Genomic DNA, 26,574 nt, shown 5'->3' with positions numbered 1-26,574 from the left:
AGACATGTGATGAACCTGAACTGGTGTAACTCCCTACAAGCCCCTTAATAATCAAAAGTTCCTTTGTGTTCACACTAAATCAGATAATTTAATGGAGCAGTCAAACACACTGATATTGTTACCCACAGTACTTCAGTCCCTCTGAAATCCATGGGTAAGGCAAGGAGTAAAACACTCCTCAGAATTCATCTGGCCCCCAGTCTTTCATATTAACATATTTGATGTGGATTTTTTTAAATGTTAGCATTCCAGGCATGAATTTGAGACACAAGAAATAAATCAAATTAGATTGCATTATAGTAATAAAGACAACTTTTATTTTTGCTATGTTTTATATGAGGCTGGCATTTTAACTATGCTTAGCATCCATATGTTATATATATGTTTGCAATAAGTTAGCATGAATCGTGAAAATGTAGAGCAGATGTTATGTAGTAGCTGGGATTATCATGCCTTAGTTGTGCTTTCATGGAAAATGACCCACAGCAGGCTTAGAAAAACATGCTTTATGCATAGAGTAATGTGGCTACTTGAAAAGAATATTTATGTGTTAGGCTAGCCAGGTTTTTTAGTATGAGAGGTGACTTGTCTTAGTAGTCTGGTTTTAGATGAGTCAGACTTAGTACGCAGACAGTTTGGTTGAAGGAATATTTTCCAGTTACTGATCACCGGCAATTTGTCTGCAAAACCGGCATCTTAAATTTTCTTAACCTTTTTGTGGTTCACAGACTTCCCAACCAGTTTATGTGGAGTTACTGTACTCTTCCAATGCGCATCACTGGGAGTTCTCTTTTATGGGGAAGTCATAAATCACAGCTGGCTTAGAATCTTGGGCAGTTCCAATGAAACTTTCTGCAGCACATTCTAAAGACTTTTGAAAGATAGCCTCTGTTCAGATTTTTTTTTTACAGGAAAGCCACGATGTTCTGTATTCTCATTGGTGTTGATGGGGACTTCCACCTACAAAAGGTTTGTATGATTGGATCCAAAGTTTTGGCAAAGCAAGCGAAAAAGAACTGATTTAAGAGCAGAGTCAGAAATATATAGACAGACTATATTAGGAGTTAATACCAATATCACTAGGATGAAATACTGGATGAGTTCTTTATATCTTCTCAAATTTCCTATTTGCTACAATATATGCTACCTCAAAGATTTGTATATCCATATCCTGAAGAAGAAAAAAAAAGCAAGAAGGCGATTGAGTAGGACCATGACTCTACACAAATAGCTTAAACTGTGATTGATTAGATTGGTTTCTTTTTCATATTTCTTGATGATAATGCTGATTAATCCAAAGCTTGGCTGTGGATTAGTGTTAAAAGCTGTGAATTATACTGCTTTACAACATAATTTAAAAACATCGTAATATTCTGCAAACCTAACTCTATCAGTACTCTGTACAGAACTTGGAAACAAATTCATACTGAAACAGTGACAAAAAGGAAATTCATTGCAAAGTAATTTCTGGAAGACATTCACATCTGTTTCCTGCCTTTCTTGGGCTTTGTTTTTGTTTGGATTTTTTGTTTTGTTTTTGCATACACATGGGTGCCTACATTTACCATCATATAATTGAAATATATCACTAAATTCATTATGTAGCAAGAGAGATATTTAGGAATAAATTTAGAGCTAGGAGGGAAATGTAAATGTTTCCATCCTGTGAGTGTTAGGTTTCAAAACATTTTCTTGTCCCAAACTAGGATGAAAAGTCAGAATCTTGACAATGGTCACCAGGGCTGGCTCTAGGTTTTTTGCTGCCCCAAGCAAAAAAGTTTTTGGCTGCCCCACCCCCTCCTTTTTGTTGGCTTTTACACGTTTGCACTTTGCAATTTTTTGTGTTTTGTTTTGGTGACAGAAACAAGATTTCCAGCTCACACAAATCTCATTTTCAAGAGTGGAAAACGTACCTTAAATCTCTACTTTATTGTTCTTATAGAAATAGGCTACTTTTTAATTGTGGATTGAATGCATGAAAAACTATTAACACAAATAATTTATATTTCCTTAACTAAGTACCAAAAATAGAAGGGAGAACTTATGCCACATCTAAAACTCAAGTAGTTTATGGCTATACTTAATCAATCTTCAAACTAATTACAATCAGCTAAGAATACCACTCTGTTTAAACATACTTGTCAACGAATTATGATAACTATAGCACATAAGACAACTACATCAATAAATAGTTGTATTGTTAAACTAGATTTGTTTTGGAATGCAATCGCTCCTTATGTAGCTCTAACACATCTATGTTATCAGATAAACTGAGATCAGTGGGGGTACGTCTAGACTACAGGCTTCTGTCGACAGAAGTTTTGTCGACAGATACTGTCGACAAAACTTCTGTCAACGAAGAGCGTCTAGACTACATTGAGTTCTGTCGACAAAGCAAGCTGCTTTGTTGACATGGTAGTGTAGACGCAAAGGACAGTTTACATTCAATAACACCTTCTGTCGACAGAAACTCTGTCGACAAAAGGTGTTATGCCTCGTAAAATGAGGTTTACCAGCGTCGACAAAACTGCTGAGTTCTGTCGACGTTATGTCGACAGAACTCAGCGGTAGTGTGGACGCAGGTATAGTTTTGTCGACAAAAGTCCACTTTTGTCGACAAAACTCTGTAGTCTAGACACACCCTGGGTGTGCATGTGCACATTATTTTTGTGTGTCCATCTTTTTAGTAGCCATTATATATTGAAGTTTATGAGGTATTAGAGGGAGTGGAGAATTGTATGGGTCCAATACAACTATATATGGAATGAAGGTTGCCTTAGAGACATCAAATACAAAAGTTTACTCAGATCAACGAAGTTTAATTCTTTAAAGAAATATCTATGGAACAGCATGTGTGGTTCTTTGAAGAGTATAGAACAGTTAATATTCTATGTGCGTATGTGTGTGCTGGATCCTTGTTTGGTTCTACTTCTACTACAAACATGAACAAGAGAAATATACTAGGAACAGACTTCAAAGGGTCCGTGGGGTTGAGGTTGTCGGGGGCTGGGACTTGGGGGGAGAGGCTGGGGGCTGGGCCAGTGGGCTGAGTGTTTGTAAGTTTGCCAGGTGTCCATTATTTTCTGATTTTTTTTACCTGACAGGAAGCGAAAATACTGTTCACATGGCAACCCTAGGCGGAAAGGGGGCATCTTACCTGGGATTTCCATAGGATGTAGGCGGAAGGGTGGCTGATGGCTTCGAATGAAGAGGCTCTTGGAGGAGGTAGCAGCTGCTGGGGAGGAGCAGGACTAGGAGACAGGGGCGGCCAGCAGGCTCCGGGCCCACGTGCACATGGTGCCAGTGCTGGCTGCGCAGCTGTGGCGTCGCCTGCGGCCCTATAAATCGGCGGGGCGGGGCAGGGTGGGGCTAGGCATTGCCAGGGGAGGGGAGGAGCAGCCAGCTGGCTCCGGGGCACAATGGGCTGCGGCCCTTTAAATCAGCAGGGCGGGACTAGGAGTTGCCCGGGTGGGGAGGAGCAGGACGGAAAGGAGATGGGGCCGGCCAGCAGGCTCCAGAGTGCATTGGGCCGCAGCCCTTTAAATCGGCAGGGTGGGGTGGAGGGTGGGGTGGGGGGTGGGGCAAGGCAAGGCATTGCCGGGGGAAGGGAGGAGCAGGACAAAGAGGAGATGGGGGCGGCCAGCAGGCTCCAGGGCGCATTGGGCCATGGCCCTTTAAATCAGCGGGGCGGGGTGGGGCGTTGACGGGGGAGGAGAGGAGCAGGAGAGGAGATAGGGGTGGCCAGCAGGCTCTGGGGCACATTGGTGCTGCCAGCTGGCTGCGCGCGGCCACGGCTGTGGCCCTTTAAATCGGCAGGGTGGGACAAGGTGTTGCCAGGGGCTGCTTACCTGAAATGCCACCCCTGGCAAAGTGCCGCCCCAAGCATCTGCCTGATTTGCTGGTGCCTAGAGTTGGCCCTGATGGTCACACATTGCTAATCTGGAAAAAAATAGATGAGTTAATCAAAACGTTTTGTGTCAATTTAAACCTTTACAATTTTTAACCTCTTTTAGTATAAATTAACTAATATTCTGAAACAGAAATGCACTGAGACGAAAAGCCCCCTCAAATCTTTGCATTTTGAAAATTCCAAAAAAAGATATTTTGACAATTTCAATTATTTTGTCAGAAAATTCAATGAAGCCAACTTTTTCCCACAGCCACTTTCAATGAATCAGCATTTTGAGATGAACAAACATTCTGTCATAAAATTCCCAGCAAGCACTGAGATATCTGTATATGGGGACTGTGGGCTAGGGCCAGACAGGTACCAGTTCCGACCTCAGCATAATTCTGAGCAGTCTAAATGCTGACATCTTCTCCCTTCTTTCTAGAGCAACGCTTCCCAACCTTTTCCAGATGGGGACCCACTTTGACAATTCAGGAAGACTTGGTGACCCAGGGCAATTCAAAAACGGGGGGAGGAGAGAGGGCAGAGACACCTGGGGAGACACTTGGTGACCCTTTTGAAATGTAATGGTGACCCATATTTGGGTCCCTACCCATAGGTTGGGAAACCCTGCTCTAGGGGCTGTTATACTTGCAAGAATCACCAGAGCACAATATACTCCAGCCATGACAGCCCACACCTCCAATTTACCCCATCCTCTCCCAGGAAACTGGGGTAAGCAGGAAGGGGCAGTGCAAAGTCCACTACACCATGAGAGCATATCCCCATGAATCTAGCCACTAGCAAAGCGCAAATGGATCTCCACAAGGATCAGGATCAGGATATGGCCATGTATTATTAGCTTTTCTTCTGTATCATTTTTTAAAGCAAAAGGAATAAGAACTTTCCTGCAAATCCTAATGAAAATGTAACTTGCATCTGACTGAATTAATCCCACAAGGGTAGAATCAAAGAATCATAGAATACTAGGACTGGAAGGGACCTCGAGAGGTCATCGAGTCCAGTCCCCTGCCCTCATGGCAGGTCCAAATACTGTCTAGACCATCCCTGATCGACATTTATCTAACCTACTCTTAAATATCTCCACAGATGGGGATTCCACAACCTCCCTGGGCAATTTATTCCAGTGTTTAACTACCCTGACAGTTAGGAACTTTTTCCTAATGTCCAACCTAAACCTCCCTTGCTGCAGTTTAAGCCCATTGCTTCTTGTTCTATCCTCAGAGCCCAAGATGAACAAATTTTCTCCCACCTCCTTATGACACCCTTTTAGATACCTGAAAACGTACATGTGCTGCTACACAGGAAATGAAATCTTCTAACTTACAGCATAGCTCTCCTTTTCATTCATGCATTTTTGCAGCTCTTTTCTCAGTCTTACACAGTTCTTGCAAGAAAAGCCTGCTTTGAAGCACCAGAAAGCTTATCTTCTGCACTAAGGCTTAAATCACTAAGGACACCCCCCCCACCCCCCCCCCCCACCCCCCAGTGCCTCCAATGCCTCCAAAAAGGAGGAAATCAGACCTCGTGAGTCTGTGAGAAGTTGGCATTAGTGGTCCCATTTTAAACCTGGACAAGAACTTACATACCAGATGGACATACATGCAGATCTAGCGTTGAGATGAGGAATCTTCAAGGCAAATAGATAAATGCTGAAGTTCTTCCCCATGCCAAAGGACTAGGTATAAGAAAAAGGATCCAATCACGTTTTCTTCATTCCGATTATTCTACATTCCATAGCATCTCAGTGTGTGGCACAAAGGATTGGGAGACTCCAGACTTCTGCACAGGGTAAATTATCAAGCACGTGGACAAATCTATTTAAAAAATAATCATGGAGGCTTTGATCAGGAAATGTACTTCCTTTCCATGAGCACTGGGCCAAAGCTGCAAGATACGGATCTCCTCCTTCCTCAACCAAAACATTGGCTCTGAAATTATGATTCAAAACCTCTCTCTATTTTGGGTGGGAAGAGATTAGTTTAAATTATTTCAGTGCCTATGAGTAATGCACTGCTGTTTAGTCTGTCAAACTAATGAAGGCTCAAGCAATTTAAGACTATCCTACAGCATTTCCCTTGGCTGGCAAATGGGGGTGATTACCAGGAGAGGCAGAGGAAGCTACAGTGCAAGAGGCTGAGTTTATAAAATAAGCCAAATGAAAACTAGCCAGGTTTCAGGGTGCACCAGTTTGTAGCAGTGGACAGAACACTTTTATTTACAGGTCAGATACACTTAGGCTACGTCTACACAGGCAGCTTCTTGCACAAAGAACTGTTTTGCGGAAGAGTTCTTGCACAAAAAGTCTTCCATAAGAGCGTGTCTACACTGGCATGTGCTTTTGCACAAGAGATGTGCTTTTGCACAAGAGCATCTATGGCAGTGTGGACGCTCTCTTGCGCAAGTAAGCTCTGATTGCCATTTTAGCCATAGGGGTTTCTTGTGCAAGAAATTCATGTTGCCTGTCTACACTGCCCTCTTGAGCAAGAGCTCTCGTGGGGAGAGGAATAACTCTTCCGGAAGAAGCCCTGTTTTCCGACACTGTACTGTAAATTTATTTGCGCAAGAAGCCGCCAGTGTAGACTTAGCCTTACAGTGTTAGGGGGTAAGGGGAAGGTGATTCTCTGTGCAGCCAGAGCCATCCATAGGCATATGCAGAATATGCAGCTGCATAGGGCAACACTGAATTTGGGGCACGTGCCCTAGATTTAGTGGTGCCTTAGGCAGCTGTGTGCTGTATGTGACTAGGGCCACCACCATCAGAACAGGACAGCGAAACACAGGCAGCACTTGCTGCAGCAGTCAGGCTCATCCCCCAGCCTCCACACAGGCTGTGCCCAGCTGCCACTCCATTCTCTAGGGCCTGGAGTAGGGCCATGTCTCCAGAACAGGGAGACCCAGACACAGCTGGGAGCTGAGGCTGGGGTCAGGTGCAGGGCTGGGAGGGGAGCACAGGGTCGCAGCCAGGATCCCAGGTATGGGGTTAGCAGCTGCCAGGAATTCATGTACAGAACCCCAGTTCTGGTGCCTATGCCTTCCTGGTTCCTACCCCCAGACCCCCCCCCCCCACTCCCTCCCAAGTCCCCCCATAAAAAAACCTTGGTGTAGGGCACCATAAATCATGAGGCTGGCCCTGTGTGAAGCCACTAGAGACCTGGCATCCGCAGTCTTAAATACCAGCCTATATGGTTTTGTTTTTACATGAGGGAGAATTGCCTAGAAAAGCTGTAAGTAGGGCATCAAGTAAAGACGTGAGAAACATGGCACTGTTTCTCTGAATATTTTCCACATTTCAGAAAGGACAGTGTGAGAAACGACGAGCTAGAAATAAACATATACACGTTTTTTCAAACACCAGTTTCTAAGTAAAATCTGCCAACGGGCAGCTTTAATTCATATCTTCGCCCTTCTAAGTAGGATTTTCCTTTATACAATTTGTTAAACAGCATCATTGCCATGGTAACTAATGTACTGCATTGCCTCTGCTCCCCCCCCCCCGTATGTTTTTTGTTTTGAAGACACAAAGACAAACACAACATTGACTGCATTATATAGTCCCTTAGAGCACTTCCTTTCCAGAGACAGTGCCAAACTCATCCCTTCCATGACTCTGCTGAATCCAGGTTAATTACACCAGTCATGATACTGGGTCATGAAAAAGCAGCACCAATGAACAAGAAAGTCTGAATGTGAAGTGGAGAAAGGAGGAGTGGGAAGGGAAATGGGGGGTGACAAAATAAAATGAGGAGGAATAAAGATAGGCCACAAAATGCAAGGAAGAGAAAGGGAATTAAATTGGGGGAAAGAAAAGATAAATAATACAAACATATATAGAGAGAGAAATACAAAGTGAAGCCACACAAAAGCCTGGTCTACACTAGACCAGGCAGGCTAGCTTAAGATACACCATCCAGCTACGCAAAATGTGTAGCTGGTTTTGGCTTACCTTAAGCCAAGCTGCCACAGCATCTGCACTGCAGGAGGATGATAGGAGCACATGCTCCCACCGGCTTCCCGTACTTTTCAAAGAATGAGGCATACCGGCGGGAGCTACCCTAACTGTTCATTTTGGGGGGTCTACACTAGACATGCTACATCAAAGGCTGGAAGATCGACCTTCGCAGGGTCGATCTTCTCTGTAGTGTAGACAAGCCCATAGTGTGGAGAAACAAGGAAGATTACCAGACAGCCTCCCTGCCACATTCAATACACACCCAAAGGACATCTGGAAAAGATTGTCATGTTGCAGTAAAAATACAGCAGTGATTAGCTCCTACCATTAGCTGACCTCTCTCTTTGAAGTCAACTGTCCAACCGGCTCTCCGACTTCTGAACACTCCCAATAGGATTACTGAGATAGAATGTGTCTTGATGAGCAGCTGTTGGTATGCTAGTTAATGTCTTTCTAGCCAGAGGCTTTATCTATTAGACAATGAAGTGTGTGTTCTGGAGAATAATGAGTAACATTACGTGAAAACACCTGCAGCTGCATATCATTTTAGTGTTTGCTCATGCTTCCCATGACAGGGATTCAGAGGGTATCAGGAATAGATTATAAATAACTTACAAACAGAAGGAAATGGTGAAGTGCCGCAGAAGGGTACAGAACAAAACATATATACTAGTTCGAACTAGGGTGGTTAATGTAGGCAACCGGAGTTGCAAATGAAGCCCGGGATTTGAATTTCCTGGGCTTCATTTGCATGTTGCCGGGCGCTGCCATTTTTAAATGCCGGCTAGTTCGGATTCCGTGCCCGCGGCTACACGCAGCATGGACTAGGTAGTTCGGATTAGGCTTCCTATTCCGAACTACCTGTACACCTCGTTCCTCGGAAAAGGAAGCCTAATCCGAACTACCTAGTTCGTGCCGCGTGTAGCCGCGGGCACGGAGTCCGAACTAGCCGGCATTTAAAAATGGCGGCGCCCGGCAACATGGAAATGAAGCCCGGGAAATTCAAATCCCGGGCTTCATTTGCAACTCTGATTGCCTACATTAACCACCCTAGTTCAAACTAGGGTGGTAGTGTAGACATACCCCATGAAAGTATTTGGTGAAGTGATTTCTAGCTGTATTTGGGTGAAGACACAATGAGCCCGCGTTTCTCCTATTCCCACAAGCCAGGAGGCCCACACCACCAGTAACCTGCTCTTCAGTCACAGGAGGCTGCGGGAGAGAAATGAAGACCATGCCCTGCCCCAAAGGGATTACCAAAGTTGGTCTTTCCCTCACTTACCAGCTCTTTTCTCCTGATCAAGCTTCTTCCAAACACTTGCTTGTCATGTACTGATTTCCACTGACACATTTTTAAGCAAGGGCAGGTCTACACTACATGGCCATGTATACCTAAGGTACACAACTCCAGCTACTTGAATAATGTAGCTGGAATCAACCTAACTTAGGTTGAGTAATCATGGAGTCTTCCATGCAGGGGGTTGATGGGAGAAACTCTTCCCTCGACTTCCTTTATGCTCCTTGTTCTGGTGAAATACTGGAGATGACAAGAGAGCAATCAACGGCCAATTTAGTGGGTCTTTACTAGACCCACTAAATCAACCCTCAAGGGATCAATTGCCACAGCACCAATTTCTGGATAAGTGTAGACCTGCCCTAACATTTAGAGGGGTCATGTGGAGGGTGAGAGGCACTGAAAATGCTCTGCTTAATTCTGAGAGAGGATGATTTGCAATGTTTTCCCAATTCTTTCTTTTTGTGAGCAGACCTAAATTACTTACTCACACAGGGTATGTCTAAACTACTCCCCTCTGTCGGCAGAGGGATGTAAATTAGACATATCAAAATTGCAAATGAAGTGGGGAAAAAACTGCCACTTTTTTTTGAAACGGGGCTTTACGAAAAAAAACCCAGCAATTTAGACGGGGCATTTTCGACAGAAATGCCCTGCTTCGAAAGATCCTGTACTTCTCAGGAAATGCCCCATCTAAACTGCCTTTTTTTCAAAAAGCCCTGTTTTGAAAAAAAGCGGCGGCCGCCATTATGCAAATGAAGCACAGGATATTTAAATCCCCACTTCGTTTACACTTTCAATATGTCTAATTTACATCCCTCTGCTGACAGAGGGCTGTAGTTTCGACACACCCCTAGAGACCAAGGGATAGGTTGACCAGATGTCCTGATTTTATAGGAACAGTCCCAATATTCAAGGCTTTGTCTTCCATATGTGCCTATTACCCCTCTTCACGCCCCATACACATTCCTTGACCTGATTTTTCCCTCTTGTTATTTGGTCACCCTACGAAAGAACCATACTCCCTTCTCCAAAGTAAGGAATCTTTGAGGGTTCTCCCTATTTGATCTAGGAGGGAGGGAAAACAACCCAGCCACATCTTTTGAAGGATGGAGAAGAGTGAGCCAATGCCCCTTCCTTTCTTCCACTTGTCGGGGAAAGGTAGCCAAGTGTTCTCAACATAAGCTAACCTGGGCAACCCCTTTCCAATATCTTTTCCAAGCAATGGTATTCAGGATATTTTTCTTCGGGCATTTTTTGTATGTGTGGCATTCACAAAAAATAGTTGATTTAGCTCTCATGTCTTCCAGATACAGTGGGCCAAATCCAGCCCAAGTACAGGCCCACTGAAAGCAGGATTTATGGGTCAGATGGCTGAAGCTGATCCTGCATATAAGGGGTACCGCTAACAGATCATTGCTACCCTACTACTATAAGCAGGACACTCCATCTTTGGCAGGATTCTTTTTTGGGTGTGTAGGAAGGAGAATCGCTGGGCTAGCTTAGAATACTTTTCAAAGCTAAATAGGATAGTTCAGATATTTGAACTAGAAGGTCAGAGAACTTTCTGCATTTGATACATAATAAATAAATTGCATAGAAACCTCAACAAAACACAGACCTTATTAGTAAGAAGATGGTCCCTTTGTCTAAGACTTCTAAGTTTAAATCAAATACACAACCAGATGTTTTTCACATAACTGTATTTCAAAATTTTACTGGAAATGATCTCATCATACATGGTTAACATTTGTGTCCAACTGTGCATATTATTTAGATCACGAATCCAGGCTTCCAGCTTTAGGGCACTGAGCAGCAAACATAACTATTGTTTAAAGTGAATAAAATTTGTTCTGAGCCTGCTGCTAGGATATGGAGGAGACAAAACTGGATATAATGTGCTGATTCTGAGGAGTGTCAAAAGTGAGGAAATTGTATCACTGGTAAACATTTGAACATGTTGTTAGGAAAGAGTGAGCCATAGCTTCTGGGAAACATTGAATGTCGCCAATCTAGTAAATCAAAGATTTCAAAATAAGCAATTAATGACAACTGTCATGAATAATCTGCAGTGGGCTGGAAATAGGAAAGTGATGGTGAAAGAAAAAAAATAAGCAGGTTTTTCCAAGAGTATTTCAATAGGGAAGCTTTGCTTTCCAATTATTAAAGTAAAATGTTTACAGGTGAGGTAGGATTTGAATTTTAGATTAAGAAATGCAACAGGACTATGGTGTACAGTTGTTATACAAGGTGTCAAGGTAAATGTCAGTCTAATTCAAATATTCATGTATTCACACTGCAGGGGTTCTATTCAGTGTGCACCCTCAAGTAGGATGTTACCTGAGGTATGGTTGATAGGGAAATACCTTGTACGCATTTTAACCTGTGAGCATAAAGTAATCAGTCACTAATTACCAGCAATAGCTTGATAAGGTCAGTCAGAGCATGGGGGAGACTATATATTTTAGAAGTTAATTGTTAATGATGTGCATGAACTTCAAGAGACTCATGTTCATTACACATCACAGCAGCATTCAAGATTTTGAGTCTACATGGACCTGTAGGGGCATGTCTACATAGTAGCATTATTTCGGAATATCTGATGCTATTCCAAAATAACAAAGAGCGTGTCTTCACAGCAAGCCATTATTTCAAAACCATGTTGAGCTGGAGGACTTCTTACTCTGACTCCTATAATCCTCATTTCACAAGGAGTAAGGGAAGTTAAAGGAAAAGTGCTCTTCCTTTGACTTCCTGCTGTGTAGGCAGCACCAATAGCCAAATTAAGCTATTTTGACTTCAGCTACGCAATTGACGTAGCTGAAGTTGCGTAGCTTAATTTGACTGTAGCCCTGCTGTGTAGATGTGCCCTAAGAGTCTAAGGCTGCAAATCTAAGCAAGAACCCTCACAAGAACACTGTCTCAGGAGCACTTCTGACTTCTTTATTTCTGTTCAGACTGGAAATACCATGAGAGCAGCCTTCCATTATGTTAATTTCAGGACCTCCACAACCGGTGCAAATGTGCACAGTTTGTGAATGGTGTCTCACACAGACATACAAGTGGGTGGAATATGGTTTTTTTATAGGCAGAGCTTGGAAGAGTAACTAGTCTGTTTATTTCCCTCCAATTCAAGCCCTGGTCAAAACCAAGAATTAACAATGGGGCAATGTGACAGACTGCTGGCTAAGCCAGAGCTCTGCCACTATAGCCTGGTTGAAAAGGCCAACTGAAGACAGCTGAGCAAGCCCAGGCCTGAAAGGCTAATGGAAGCCTCTGTGGGCCTAATTAGTCAGAGGGCTGTATAAGGCAGCCAGAGGGGAAGTGAAAGAAAGAGGAGCAATGGGAGGAGCCACGTTGTGGCTGAGTATGCTTCCCAGGCAGAAGGAGAAGCTCGCTGAATTTGCTGCAATCCAAACTTCTGTAAATAGATGGTGGAAACTGACAATAAAAGACATTAGTGACTGCACCAGAAAGGGTCTCCAGCTAATTTGTGGACAAAGAAGCTGTCCCAGGGCGAGGGGCCTGAGCAAGTACCTTGCTGCAGGAAACAAGGAACAGGGACAATGAAGGAAATAACAAATTATCTGAACTTTCTCCAGTTCAAGAAATGGGTTCAGTTCAGATTCGGTTAGAGAAATGCATGAAATAAGGGATGATTTTATTTTATCCGCATTGATTCTTCCATACCTAGCTAAGCTAAAGATCCTCTTTGCTGACAGGTCACATTTATGTGATTGCTCTTGTTTATCAAAGATGCATTCACATTTTAACACATAAGGGAAGGATGCCATCTAATGTTTCACCAAAAAACAAACAAACCGTGAGCCAGAGCTCCTGGGTTATATTATTATTATTACACTGGCATTGATTCCTTGAGTGATGTGGGGAAAGTCCCTAACCTTGCTGTTCCTGAAGTGAACAGGATGCTTTCAGGAGCATGAGTGCAGTGTGTTACCCTTTGAAAGGGTAACACAACTGTACTCCTCCCATCGCCCTCCACACACATACACAAAGAACAGCTCTCCTTCCTAGAAAGTCACTTCCCATTCCATACATGTGAAACTGATTACTCCTTCCAATGTACTCATACACACAGATTGAGAACAGGCTGTCTCAGAAGGTGTACTGCAGAAAGGGATCTAGAGTCCTAGTGGACCACAAGTTAAACATGAGTCAACAGTGTGACACTGTTGCAAAGAAAGCAAATATGATTCTGGGATGCATTAACAGGAGTCAAGTATCAGAGGGGTAGCCGTGTTAGTCTGGATCTGCAAAAGTGACAAGGAGACCTGTGACACTTTATAGATTAACAGATGTATTGGAGCAGAAGCTTTCATGGGCAAAGACCCACTTCATCAGAAGCATATAGGGGAAATATCCAGAAGCAGGTATAAATATGCAGGCCATAATCAGGCTAGAGATAACGAGGTTACTTCAGTCAAAGAGGGTGAGGCCCACTTCTAGCAGCTGATGTGAAGGTGTGAACACCAATAGGAGTGTTGAGCAAGACACAAGAAGTCATTCTTCCGCTCTACTCTGCACTGATTAGGCCTCAGTTGGAGTATTGTGTCCAGTTCTGGGCACCACATTTCAAGAAGGATGTGGAGAAATTGGACAGGGTCCAGAGAAGATCAACAAGGATGATTAAAGGTCTAGAAAACATGACCTATGATAGTAGTTTTCAAGTCCCTAAAAGAGGGAGGGAGAAATATTGTTCTTCGTATCTTCTGATGATAGGACAAGAAGCAACAGGCTTAAACTGCACCTCTGCAGGTTTAGGGTGGACATTAGGAGACACTTCCTACCTGTCAGGGTGGTTAAACACTAGAATAAATTGTCTAGGGAGGTTATGGAATCTCCCTCAGCGGAGATATTTAAGAGCAGATTTGATAGACATCTATCAGGGATGATCTAGATGGTGCTTATATAACCGTCACAGGGTGGATTTGAACCTGGGACCTCTGAAGCAGAGTGTAGGAGCCTCTACCCTCTGAACTAAAAGCCAGCTGGTGCCCAGCCCATGCTGTAGAGGTCTCTCGATCTTAACTTTTGCTGTGGTCTTGGTACCACTTGCATTGCTCAGTAACCACACTAGGGCTATGTCTACAGTGGCGTGATCATGCACCAGAGATATGCAAATGAGGCTAAGCGTGGAATATTGCTGAGTCTCATTTGCATACCTAATGAGCCGCCATTTTTGTGGAAGAGGCTCTTGTGCTAGAAGGAGCTGTCTTCACTGCCCCTTCTTGTGCAGGAAAAACCCTCTTGCACAATGCCGCTATGCTGATTATTTTCAGGAATAATGGCATTGCACAAGAGGGTTCTTCTTGCACAAGAAGGGGCAGTGTAGACAGCTCCTTCTAGCACAAGAGCCTCTTCCACAAAAATGGCAGTTCATTAGGTATGCAAATGAGACTCGGCGATATTCCACGCTTAGCCTCATTTGCATACTTCTGGCGCAACAACCCACCAGTGTAGAGATAGCCTAGGTGTGTGGATTATACTTAGTCTAGGGATGTGAACAACTAAGTTGACTATCCAAATGCTTATTGGATAGTCGACAGCCTACTCGACTAGTCGCTTCTCTCTCTTTGCCCTTCCTCCTCTCCCTCCCCCCGCTGCTTCTATCAGAAAGAGGCAGCAAGGATGGGAAAGAGGAGGGGATATTTGAAAGCGGCAGTGCCACATCGAGCCTGGGGCCAACTCGGGTGTCACTGGTCTCCCCGTGGCATTTCAAAGTGGCAGTACCACATGGAGCCCAAGGTCAGCAGGGGAGTCCCCAGCTGATCTCAGGCTCCACATGGCACTGCCGCTTTGAAATGCCGTGAGGAGCCTGATATTGGGCTCCCCATGGCGGTTCAAAGCAGCAGTGCTGCATGGAGCCCGGGGTCAGCTGGATATAAACCCAAGGCTCCACGCAGGACTTTCCAAGATGGAGGCACCCTATCGACTAATTGAATAGTTGATTTGTTAATTACCTGATATTTAACATCCCTATGTTGGTCCTGCCATGAAGACCATGTACTGGTCTTGATGATTTCTCCCTTCCAGTTCTAGCTGTTAGTCCTGGGATACATATTACTTGCCACTAGGTGTAGATACGGGGCAATCCAGTGGCTATGGAAGTCAGTGGAATTGTGGCCCTGACTTTGGTGGAAGAAGGAGCACCAATATATTAGCAGGGTCCAGTTTGTTGCTTAGAGGCCTGTGATTGGTAAATCAACTCAATGACAACAATGGGAGCTAGTATGCATATAGGTAGAAAATTTACCCCATGAATACTCAGTTTTCAGGTATTGCCAATTGAAAATTGGACATGACACACTGCTGGTAATAAAAACTAGTTGCAATTCCACCCAGAAGTTGAGGAAATTGTTGGCTGCACAATTTGGGAACTAGCAGCAAAAATATTTATATTTCTCAGAGATGGCTCAGAAATTGAGGAAGTATTTGATTATGTCCCTCCCGCCCTAAGTTCCAGCTGGGTTGTCAGACAGTCTATGCCACACATTGCTGTATTCTGCAGACAGACCATTGCAGTGACAAACAGAAGAAGATTAATGCTGCAAAAACTAATTTACATCGACTAGTCTGTTCATTATGAAGTGAGCATCTAATCCAATTGGGCTGCAGCAAGCTAGCCCTCAAAATAGCTACAAGGAACAGCTCCCATTTGTAATGCATTATTTGTATGTCATGTTCGTAAGGACTGGAATTCATACATATTCTGATCATTTTCACAATCTTCATTTCTTTCAGACCTCCTTGTATATAGGCAAATGGTGCAATTGGTAAACATTACATATTTCAGACCTGGAATCATCTTGTCACTAACCTTAAAGAGCTAAATTTTGGCCAGGACTTCATGCTCCTCATTATTGCAACAGTGCAAAATTACAGTGCTGCTTTTCAACAGTTTTTGGAAATACCCTGAGAGCTGACCAGTGCATAACAGTGCACCCTGGTGGATAACGACTGCTCCGACAACTCAACACTATGCAACTAATAAGACTTGGATCAATACTCTCTCTGCCAATACCCATTAGTCTATAATCTGGCAAAATTACCCTTTGCTACTTACATACAATAGTAGGTGTACAGCAGGGCTGATGACAGACTTCGATGGTCCCTGGGCAATGTTTGTGTGTGTGAGAGGGGGGTTGGCTCCAGGCCCCACAGAATGGGTGTGGCCTCTGGTGGAAGGGACAGCGATAGTGGCTGCTAGTTTTCAGTGCTACATGGCCCATAAAAGGCCAGGTCACCAGGCATTGCTGCTGCCTATAGCGGCTGCCTGAAGATACAAACCCTTTTAAATCAGAGGGCGGTAGGGCAACTGCCCTCTTTCCTCCCCTCTGCGCCCTCCTATCAACACCCCTGGTTTACAGAGAAAGTAATTTACCCTTGTGAATATATATCCAGGCTGCATGCCAAGGACAAAATTGGTGCCCATTGAAGTCAGTGGCAAAAATCCTGTTAATTTCATGGGATTGTGACTTGGCTTTATGAAAACGTACTGAGATAGACTTAGCTCTCCAAAGAGAATCACTTGACCTTCCAGAATTCCTTTCCGCTGTATTGCTGACCTCACACATAGGAAAAATTATTTTTGACTGATTGTTTTACAGGAATATTTGATCTGGGGGAATTGATTTATAAGGATTATATATAATCAAGAGGCTTTGAAACCTAATCATGCAAATTCGGTACTGAATTCCTCCTGATTACCAGGGCATACAATGTGAAAATAGTTTCGGAACGTTTGACTACAGAGGGAAAAAAGCTAAAATCAGTTCATGAAGTTACTGAAATGGGGGTATGTCTACACTACCCCCCTAGTTCGAACTAGGGGTGTAATGTAGTCATTCGGAGTTGCAAATGAAGCCCGGGATTTGAATTTCCCGGGCTTCATTTGCATGATGCCGTCCGGCGCCATTTTTAAATGCCAGCTAGTTCGGACCCCGTGCTGCGCGGCTACACGCGGCACGGACTAGCTAGTTCGGATTAGGCTTCCTATTCCGAACTAGCTGTACACCTCGTTCTACGACACGCGGCACGGACTAGCTAGTTCAGATTAGGCTTCCTATTCCGAACTAGCTGTACACCTCGTTCTACGACACGCGGCACGGACTAGCTAGTTCGGATTAGGCTTCCTATTCCGAACTAGCTGTACACCTCTTTCCACCTCATGGAACGAGGTGTACAGCTAGTTCGGAATAGGAAGCCTAATCCGAACTAGCTAGTCCGTGCCGCGTGTAGCCGCGCGGCACGGGGTCCGAACTAGCTGGCATTTAAAAATGGCGTTGGCCGGCATCATGCAAATGAAGCCCGGGAAATTCAAATCCCGGGCTTCATTTGCAACTCCGAATGACTACATTACCCCCCTAGTTCGAACTAGGGGGGTAGTGTAGACATACCCAGAGAGACTGCTAGAAGTCAAATAGAAAGGAGACCTTAACTTGACCTGTGGTAGCAATGTATGTATTTTGATTTAAAAAACAAGCATACAAGAGCAAAGCAGAGGAACAAATTTCTCAGTCCAAGGCAAATTTCTGTCAGTGAAGAGAATCATGAGAAAATATTTTCATTTGCAATCAATACTACTATAAACTCACCACACGGTAAAAGCAACAAGTCTCAAATTCCTGGCCACTGTGTAAAATGTTATCTGACTCTGATAGCTAAGAATAATTTACCACAACATTTACTGAGCTTTTCTAATATGTCCAGCTTGTTTCTGGATCAAGTGCCATATGACATGCAAAAGGATTCTCTATACTCCAGTGTTTCCCAATTTTATTTGACCATGGAATCCTTTTAAACTCAGGGAAAGTTTTTTTGTTGAGAAAAAAAAAGAAAGAAAGAAAAAGGAGCGGGGGTGTGTTACAATACACCATGATTAAGTAAGGATAGTAATAAACAGATGCTAAATAAGGTCATGAGATCAACATTCAGTTTAATTGCACATATTTAAAAACAAAAATCACATTAAATGTGTACAAAAAATTAAACTAAAAAACTAATATGAATTATATTGGCACTTTTCAATACAAAGAGTAGTTTTTCTTCTTTTCTTGGCACATTCTTTTTATATTTGGTTTAATACTAGAAAGTTGGATTTGCATATCTGGCATGGCATTCGGTCGATTTCTGTATTTCGTTTTTGTTGCTGCATAATTCGAGAACCCAGTTTCGCACGAGTATGTTCTGGTGAAGGGTAACAACTGATGAATTGCACGTCTCGATAAAGATGAATATTCTTGATTTTGACATAAATCTCCCCAAAATGTAATCAAGGAAAGTGGCAGTGGGGGAAGGAGGGAGAGGACTCTTGTGCTGAGCAAGAGAAGCAGGACTAGCAGCTGCTGCTGCTGCTACTAGGTCCCTTTGGAAAGGCAGAGTGACAGCGGGGGGCAGAGGAGGGGACAGGTGTCTGAAAGCCCGGTGGGGAACCAGAGAAGGAGCCGGCATCTTTGCGTACTGGCTCCTCTCTGTCTCTTGTGGGAGGGAGGGGTGATCGGGTATTCGCGGAACCGTTACTTTCACTTCATGGAACCCCAGGGTTCCACAGAGCACCATTTTGGAAACACTGCTATAATCAGTCTTTGTCAGCTTGTCTTTTCCTATTTTATACAGTTGGACATTATTTATCCTTATACATTTGGGGACAGACGTTTCTAGGGGGAAGGAGAAAATTATAAGAATATTATTGTATCTCAAACTAAACAGGAATAACTGTTGTGATGAGAACATACTTTTGTATCCATTTTTGATAACTAAAGACAACAGTAAGCTGTTTGATTTCTAAACAATTTTTTTCAAAAGAATGCCAGCAATTGAGAGGGCTCAAGATAAACTTTCAATGAAGAATGTTCATACACAAAGAGCTATTGTGCCCTCTGCTGGTTGCTTTGCAAATGGTGTCATAGCAATGAACAAAGAATTCTGAGTAAGCTTGAAAGCTTGTGTCGCTCATCAACACAAGTGGATCCAATAAACGCTATTACCTCCCCCACCTTGTCTCTGTACTGAAAACAGCTATTTAGACTCCTGAGCTAACAAAATTCTTATTGTCCCCTCGAGAAAACAAATTATTTTCTGCAAATATGGCTTATTAGTTAATGTACTGTGTGTTTCCAATATAATGGAAAACTTAATAGATATGTAAAATATTAGAAAGTTTTCAAATTATAGATTACATCAATAATCTAGTGAAAAAGTAGTTTTCCATATCCCATATTTCAAATGTGAAGGCTGACCAAAATTGGTTTTCTGAAATGAATTGTATAATTATTGTTACTTTCAAATGCTTTTGTAAAGCTTCATAACAGCAAGAGATTTTAACATATTTAAATTGTACATTTAGAGGACTCAGTACTCCAGTCCTTGTTGTTCATGGAGCTATTGAGGTGATGAGTAAGGGTATGTTTACACTGCATGATTGTTTCGGAATAAGCTATTCCAAAAGATATATTCCAAAATAGCTTATTTTGAAATAGCACATCCACAGTACAGGGAAGCCTCAAAATTAGTCCAAGGCAGGCTCCCCAAATGTGGATGCGCTTTCTCAATTTAGAGCCCCAGGAAGAACCAGGGAGAAATGACTTAGAATGGCCCTGGGAAGCAGCTATTTCGAAATAGCAGCAGTGGAGCATCCATACTGCAGCTATTTCAAAATAGCTACTTTGGAAGAGGAGTTATTCCTTGCAGAATGAGGCTTACAGGAGTCAGAATAAGCCACCCATTATTTCAATATTATTCCAAAATAACGGTGCAGTGTAGACACACCCTAACTATGGAGGTTTGCTAATTAGCATCAGAACTGCGCACTCATCTGACATCAAGTGTCTCATTATGACTCTGAAACCAAGTTAGGCACTTAACCTTTTAGGCATATTTTAAATCTTACCAGGCACCAGACACTACTCATGCAGCATGAAGCCCTAAGATTCCCCTGAATTTGACTGATGTTTTCAGGCAGCAGTTTAAAGGGGAGGTGTGAACGAAATCATTCCTTTCCCTGTTAAACTGGACAAGGACAAATAAAATATTTAAAAGTACCTAAGTGACTTCAGAAGCCAAGTTCTAGTTGAGAAAGTTACTTAGTTTCAGGTTTTCAATGGTATTTAGGCATTAAAGATGGAGAGGTGAAACATCGGGGGGGAGGACAGTTCGATGAAGTCGAAGGAGATTTAGTCCTGGAGATTTATCACCTGATATAATCTTTCATTAAAGATTAATTTAATTAATGGAGGGTTGGCAATCTTGATGTGTTTGGGGGCACACATTCCCCTTCTGATTTGCTGCTTGGCTTGTATGGAGCAGCATCATACAGCCAGAGCATGCTCAGTAACACAACCAAAGCCAGTTGCCTTCACTCTGCCCCTCTTCCCACCTTGAGTAGTCTCTGGTGCCTAGTGAGATTTAAAATGTGCCTAAACATTTAGGTGCCTAACTTGATTTCAGGGACATAATGAGACACTTGATGTCAGATGGGTCTGAAGGTAGTTAGCAAACCTGCCTGTTCCATGAGTTATCTGAAGCGTTATTTCCCCTTCTCCACCTCAGGATGAGGCAGAGCTAATCTGTTTTTCTGTCAGGTAGCAGATACATTTATAAAACTATTTTCATTAAAGCAACAAAGTTCGACTTCCTTTAGAATGTTAATGGCAAGCAGGGACCATAAGTCAAAAGTAGTCAATTGTATAGGTTGGTATCCATCTCAGGACCAGTCCTTAGTGCATTGATTACGACAGGCATATGGAAAGTGATGGTGAACAAGCTTCCTGGGAATGGAGATGAGAAAAGGCAGGTTTCTTCTCTCTCTTTATTGTGACATTGGGGAAGCAAACAGAAGTGTCCCTGGATTGAGGCAGCACAATACTAGCATCATCTTTTCCTTACTGTCAGGCCCTGCTGTAGTAATTAAGGCTGTGTCCAGACTCCATGCCTCCGTCGACGGAGGCATGTAGATTAGCCAGATCGGAAGAGGGAAATGAAGCCGCGATTAAAATAATCGCGGCTTCATTTAAATTTAAATGGCTGCCCCGATCTGCCGATCAGCTGTTTGTCGGCAGATCGGGAGAGTCTGGACGCGATGCCCCGACAAAGAAGCCTTTCTTCATCGACACAGGTAAACCTGGTTTCACGAGGCTTACCTGTGTCGATGAAGAAAGGCTTCTTTGTCGGGGCATCGCGTCCAGACTCTCCCGATCTGCCGACAAACAGCTGATCGGCAGATCGGGGCAGCCATTTAAATTTAAATGAAGCCGCGATTATTTTAATCGCGGCTTCATTTCCCTCTTCCGATCTGGCTAATCTACATGCCTCCGTCGACGGAGGCATGGAGTCTGGACACACCCTTACTGTTTACAATCTTATGAGCATTTAGCACAGAGCTTCTCTGCAACTTTCAATGCTGTTCTGAGCCCTGTTCCTTAAGCAGAGATGGTCCAAAACCAAACTGTACCTCACAGCCCCCCTGGAACTCCTTCAGTATTGTGGGGTTGTGTAAAAGGTTTTGTAAAAATGTCTAACAGTGGTTCAGATCGGGGAGAGGGCACAGACTTGCTGGGCCCAATGATAAGATGTGGGGGCCTTGCTCTATTCTCCCAGGAGGGGCAGGGCTCATGAGTTAGGGGTGGAGTTATGGGCTGCCAGCCCTTGGTGCTGCCTGGAGCATGCCACACTGGCTGCCCCAACTCTCAGCCCCACCCCCAATGGGCTGTGTGGTGCTCCAATGGTGATTTAGTGGGCGCTGTCACTACTGCAGTAATGGTGGCATCCAGAGTACCAGGCCCTTTTGAATCCCTAGGTCCTTGAGCAACTGCTCCCTTTGCCCCATTCCCCTCAGTGGCAGGCCTTGTTAAGATCTACCTTGTTAATTCTTGAAGTTTGCAAAACTTTCCTGACTTCACACTAGAGACGGACTGAACAAGAATCATGCTTCTGTGATGGATGGGAGTGGTACTACTCTTTTCTAGACATCCCAGCCATTCATTTAATTAAATTGCCTGTAAAGGGTTAAAACCAGAAATGGGGTATCCAGGAAGTGTTGGCAAGGAGCCAGAAGAGCTAATAGGAAGAGAATGTGAGATGTGCATAGAAAATCAGGCTCTTCCTGTTTCACTGCTTTGTGTGAGTTCAGAGCAGGAGCTGGGGAAGAGATAGATTGTGCCAGAAATAAGGCATGGCTTTTCCAGCAATATCCATGCCTAAGAAAAAAACTAAACCTTGGAACAACAGAAATGTAAGCAGAACAGGGAATGTTTAGTTAGATGTGATCAGGTAATTTTCTTTTCCAGTTTGCAAACCCCTCTATGCTGAACCCAGGTAACCCCACATGCACACTAACTTTTAAACGAATCCCAGGGAAGCAATTCTTTGTGCTTTTAATCTGCCTTTTTTCTAGTGTCTCTGTAACAGCTAGCAACCAAGTATGCTTTATCAAATATATCTTCTTTGGTTTGTTAATAACATTTTTAAGACTATGATTTGATTCATGTATCCTAGAAGACAGAAGGTTCTTTGTGCCTATGTCTGAGACTGAAGGTCAGCTGTTAAGAAATTATAGAAGCGGCGAGGAGTCCTGTGGCATCTTAAAGACTAACTGAAGTGTAGGAACATGAGCTTTCGTGGGCAAAGACCCACTTCGTCACTTGCATCTGACGAAGTGGGTCTTTGCTCATGAAAGCTTATGCTCCAACACTTCAGTTAGTCTCTAAAGTGCCACAGGACTCCTCGCCGCTTTTGCAGATTCAGACTAACACGGCTCCCCCTCTGATAAGAAATTATAGTTTGTTTTCAAACTCTGTCCTGAGGAAGAATTAAAGAGCCTGGGGTTACCCCACAGGAAGAACTTATAAAGTGCATCTTCCTTGGTTCTCAAGAGTTTTTTGCATTTAGGTGGTACCACCCAAGATCAGGGAATCTGGGACCTGGGGAGTTTTTTAAGCAGAAGCCTTTAGCGGCAGGGTATTTTAAGGTTGCTTGTGGGCCCCCACCTTCTTCCACTTGAAGGGCCAGAGTGGGGAACAGCCACGACAGCATCCATCACATGACAGATGGTCAGTTTTACTTTTAGACTGTGCTATTTTCATGTAGACAATCCAGTACAATAGGGAATTTCCTATTAGAGCTGTGAGAGCATGGAAGAGGCTAGCTGGTGACCTTGTTGTTATTCTTTATGAAACAAAGAAAATACTTTGATGCTAATGAGCCTAGGGGGATTTTAATTAAAGCCACTGGAGAATATAAATATTTGATTAAACTGCACAGTAAGAAATGATACTATTTTAAGTGAGTCCAGAAGAAGCTGGCCAATTATCAGCAATCCAAACAAATACAAAGAAAAAGAATGAATTGTAGATTGAACAAAGCAACATGGGACAAGAGGGGCTCACTGATGAATCTGCCCTTTAACTGCAGAGCATAATAATTCTACAGGAAAAATGTGTTTGGTCACTTGCTGGTTGCTGATATGATTAGAATCAAGCTCCACCTCAAACTGAGCCAGCCAGCTCCCTTTTTAAACTCTGCCTCCAATTGGAGCAGGGATTTTCCCAGACCCTCCTCCCTGAATTTCCCCCAACTTATCCCTCCCCCCCAGTTGTCAACTCTTTACATCGCTGAGCTGCCCAAGTGATCAGTTTAGGCTGGTGTTGGCTTACAAATCACTTGTAATGGTGTTGTTCTCTTTATTGCCCAAGTAAAGGGCAGCAGAACTGTCCTTAGCCTGCCCCAACAGAGGACATCTCCTGCAACTGAAATGAACTAGCTAAACAGGCAGTTCTGATGCCTCCTTTTTACACCTTTTCCCATCATCACTGATGTCAAGGCTATTCTCCACTCTGGCACAATGAATGCAGAAGTGGGGGCCAGCAAGAGCACTCCAAAACCTTGTCTCTACAGGCTGTGGTACAAACCCCCCCCCCCATTCTAAAACCCAGATTTTGGGGAATCTGCTGCCAACACCACGTAATTCCAAGAAAACCAGTGAAGAGGTCACTTGGGAAAATTCCTCCCTAAAGTAAAACTCTACCCCCACCCCAACCTCTGGGAAAAAAAGAGAGAATGCACAGACACAATGGACTCTGCCCTTGTAACTAGGCACTGAGTCCTAAGGACACAACAATCAACAAATCCTGGTTAATTAGAAAAGAAAAACAATCCTTTATCATCAAAACAAAACTACAGTTGAACGCATAGTAAAGTGGCCAGATGGAAAGAGCCACCAATATATATATATATATATATATATATATATACACACACACACACACACACACACTCAGGGAAACCCCCTGGGCTAAAACTTAGTTACACAGAAAAAAGAAAAACCACAATTAACAGCTCAGACATTATCTCCAAATTCCCAAACAAGGAAAACAACAAATCCTGATGGACTATCTAAACTTTTCCCTACTTACACATTTTAAGAAGCCTGTTTTTGGAGGCTACGTCTAGACTGCAAGCCTCTTTCGAAAAAGCCTCTTTCGTAAAAGAGTGTTTAAACTACAACCAGTACTTTCGAAAAAGCAAGCCGCTTTTTTGAAAGAGAGCACCTAAGCAGTCTGGATGCTATCTTTTGAAAAAGCATAGTTTGCATTACATAGTGCCTTTTCTTGAAAGAGCACTTTTGAAAAAAGGTGTTCTTCCTCGTAAAATGAGGTTTTCCGTGGTCGAAAAAACTGCTGCATTCTTTTGATTTACTTTCAAAAGAACACAGCAGCAGTCTAGATGCAGGGAAGTTTTTTCGAAAAAAGGGCACTTTAAAAAAAACTGTAGTCTAGACATACCTGGAGAGAGAAGTGTCTCCCATCTCCCTCACTCTTGGAAGAAACTGCTTTGCCTCTCAACCACAGAAGAGAGAGAAAACCCCCTCTTTTCTAGTTTGAAATTCCTACCTGCATTGTTATTGGCTGACCACTGGCTAGTCACAGGATTAACCCCTTAGTTACCAGGTGCTGGTCAGCATTCCTGATTATGACAATGGAGGATGACACTTTATGAACTTTCACTCACTTTTCACAGCCAAGTTCACAATCAGGGAAAATGTGTAGGCTCATTTATTACAACAGCTTTCTGTTTTGCGTCCATCCAGTGCCCAGCACAAAGAATCCTCAGCCAGGAATGGGACTTCTAGACATCCCACAACACAAATTTGGAATCCATCATCATCATCACCACCACCACAGTACCAACACGTGGAAGAGCATGGAGGATACTCGTGTCTATTTCTTTCCTGCCAATTGAGCAATTAGTTAATGATGCCACGTGTGGCCTTTTAATTAAACCTTCCTCTGTGAAGAGAAGCAACACTATTGTGCCTGCTCTCTGATGCTATCAGATTCACAGTCAGAGGATGCTTGATATAGTGCCTTGTACTGAAGTGACATCCAGGCTACTTACCTTCATTCATGAATGAAGCAACTCGCCATGTCTCCTTCCCAGCAACAGCAGCTTCTCTTTGGTGATGTCTTTTATCCTTTAGATGAGTGTTTCTCAAATGGGCCATAGGCCTGCTTGGGGGAAGCCATTAGCAGACCTGCACCACTTTGATTATCTAAAGACTCCATAGCCAGGGAGCCTTGCAGCGTCCATTAGTTCTGGTTTGCTGTTTCTGGCCAAGAGCAGCCACGGCAAGCAGCTCCCTGTGGCTCGAAGGCCCACTAGCAGTGTTCCCAAAGCGGGTCCATGGAGCACTTTGGGAAACACTGCTTGAGGTTAATTGTTCTCCTCTCTGTCTTTCTTCTGACTTTAGTCCCACTCCTTTTCCATCTGAAATGCTTCTGTGTTGGGAGCCTGAAGTAGGAAAACATTGGTATTCAGGAATGGTCTTTAACCCTGTGCCTCGCTTTCCTGAATCAAGGCCTCAGATTGTAGCAATGATGTCAATTAGTAGCATTTTCACGCACACTAAAAATGCACCCTGAATGAACACTGGATGTACAACAGCTTAAACACTTAGCAGTGGCTTAGCCCGGACAGTGGTTTCTAATTATGTCACTTCCTAAGAATCCATTCCCATACAGAAAAACTCCACATTGAAACTCCCTAATCTGGGCTTCTCTTGTCCGCCAACATCCCTGGTCCAGCATCATCCATGCAAGCATTCCTGGGGATAAGCCATTGGGCTGGGGCCAGGAGTGTTGCCAAATTAGGGAGCTGAGAGGGGGGCAGCAGAGTCAAAGAGAGGAACTCAGGGGGAGGGCAGCAGCACGATTGCTGGAGGGGAGCAGAGAGCCCCCTGGGCCAAAGCGGGGGTGCTGGGAAGGAGAGCATAGAGTCACTGGGAGCACCACGGAGCCCCTCAGTGAAGCCGTTCAGTGGAATGTGGAGCTCTTCTGGCAGCAAGCGGAGCTGCTTGATGGAGCATGGAGCCCGCTGGGTAGCAGCAAAGCTGCACAGTGCAGTGCA

The 26,574-nt window shown here is 43.7% G+C and overlaps 1 long non-coding RNA gene across 2 annotated transcripts; it reads right to left on the bottom strand.

Annotated features, from left to right (window-relative positions):
- On the bottom strand, nt 1-25,072 carry LOC142818674 (uncharacterized). Of its 2 annotated transcripts, none has more exons than XR_012896258.1 (3): nt 24,954-25,072; nt 3,849-3,939; nt 1-1,171 (listed from the first exon to the last, which is right to left on the bottom strand). It is a non-coding gene; the product is annotated as an uncharacterized LOC142818674 (long non-coding RNA). The 2 variants fall into 2 exon arrangements; XR_012896257.1 differs by lacking the exon at nt 24,954-25,072 and adding an exon at nt 5,500-5,719.
- Nucleotides 25,073-26,574: the final 1,502 nt, after the last annotated feature.

This window comes from Pelodiscus sinensis, chromosome 17 (genome assembly GCF_049634645.1).
Source record: "Pelodiscus sinensis isolate JC-2024 chromosome 17, ASM4963464v1, whole genome shotgun sequence".
Lineage (NCBI taxonomy): Eukaryota > Metazoa > Chordata > Testudines > Trionychidae > Pelodiscus > Pelodiscus sinensis.
The sequence above is the reverse complement of the archived record's forward strand: the minus strand, read 5'-3'. Positions and strand labels throughout refer to the sequence as shown.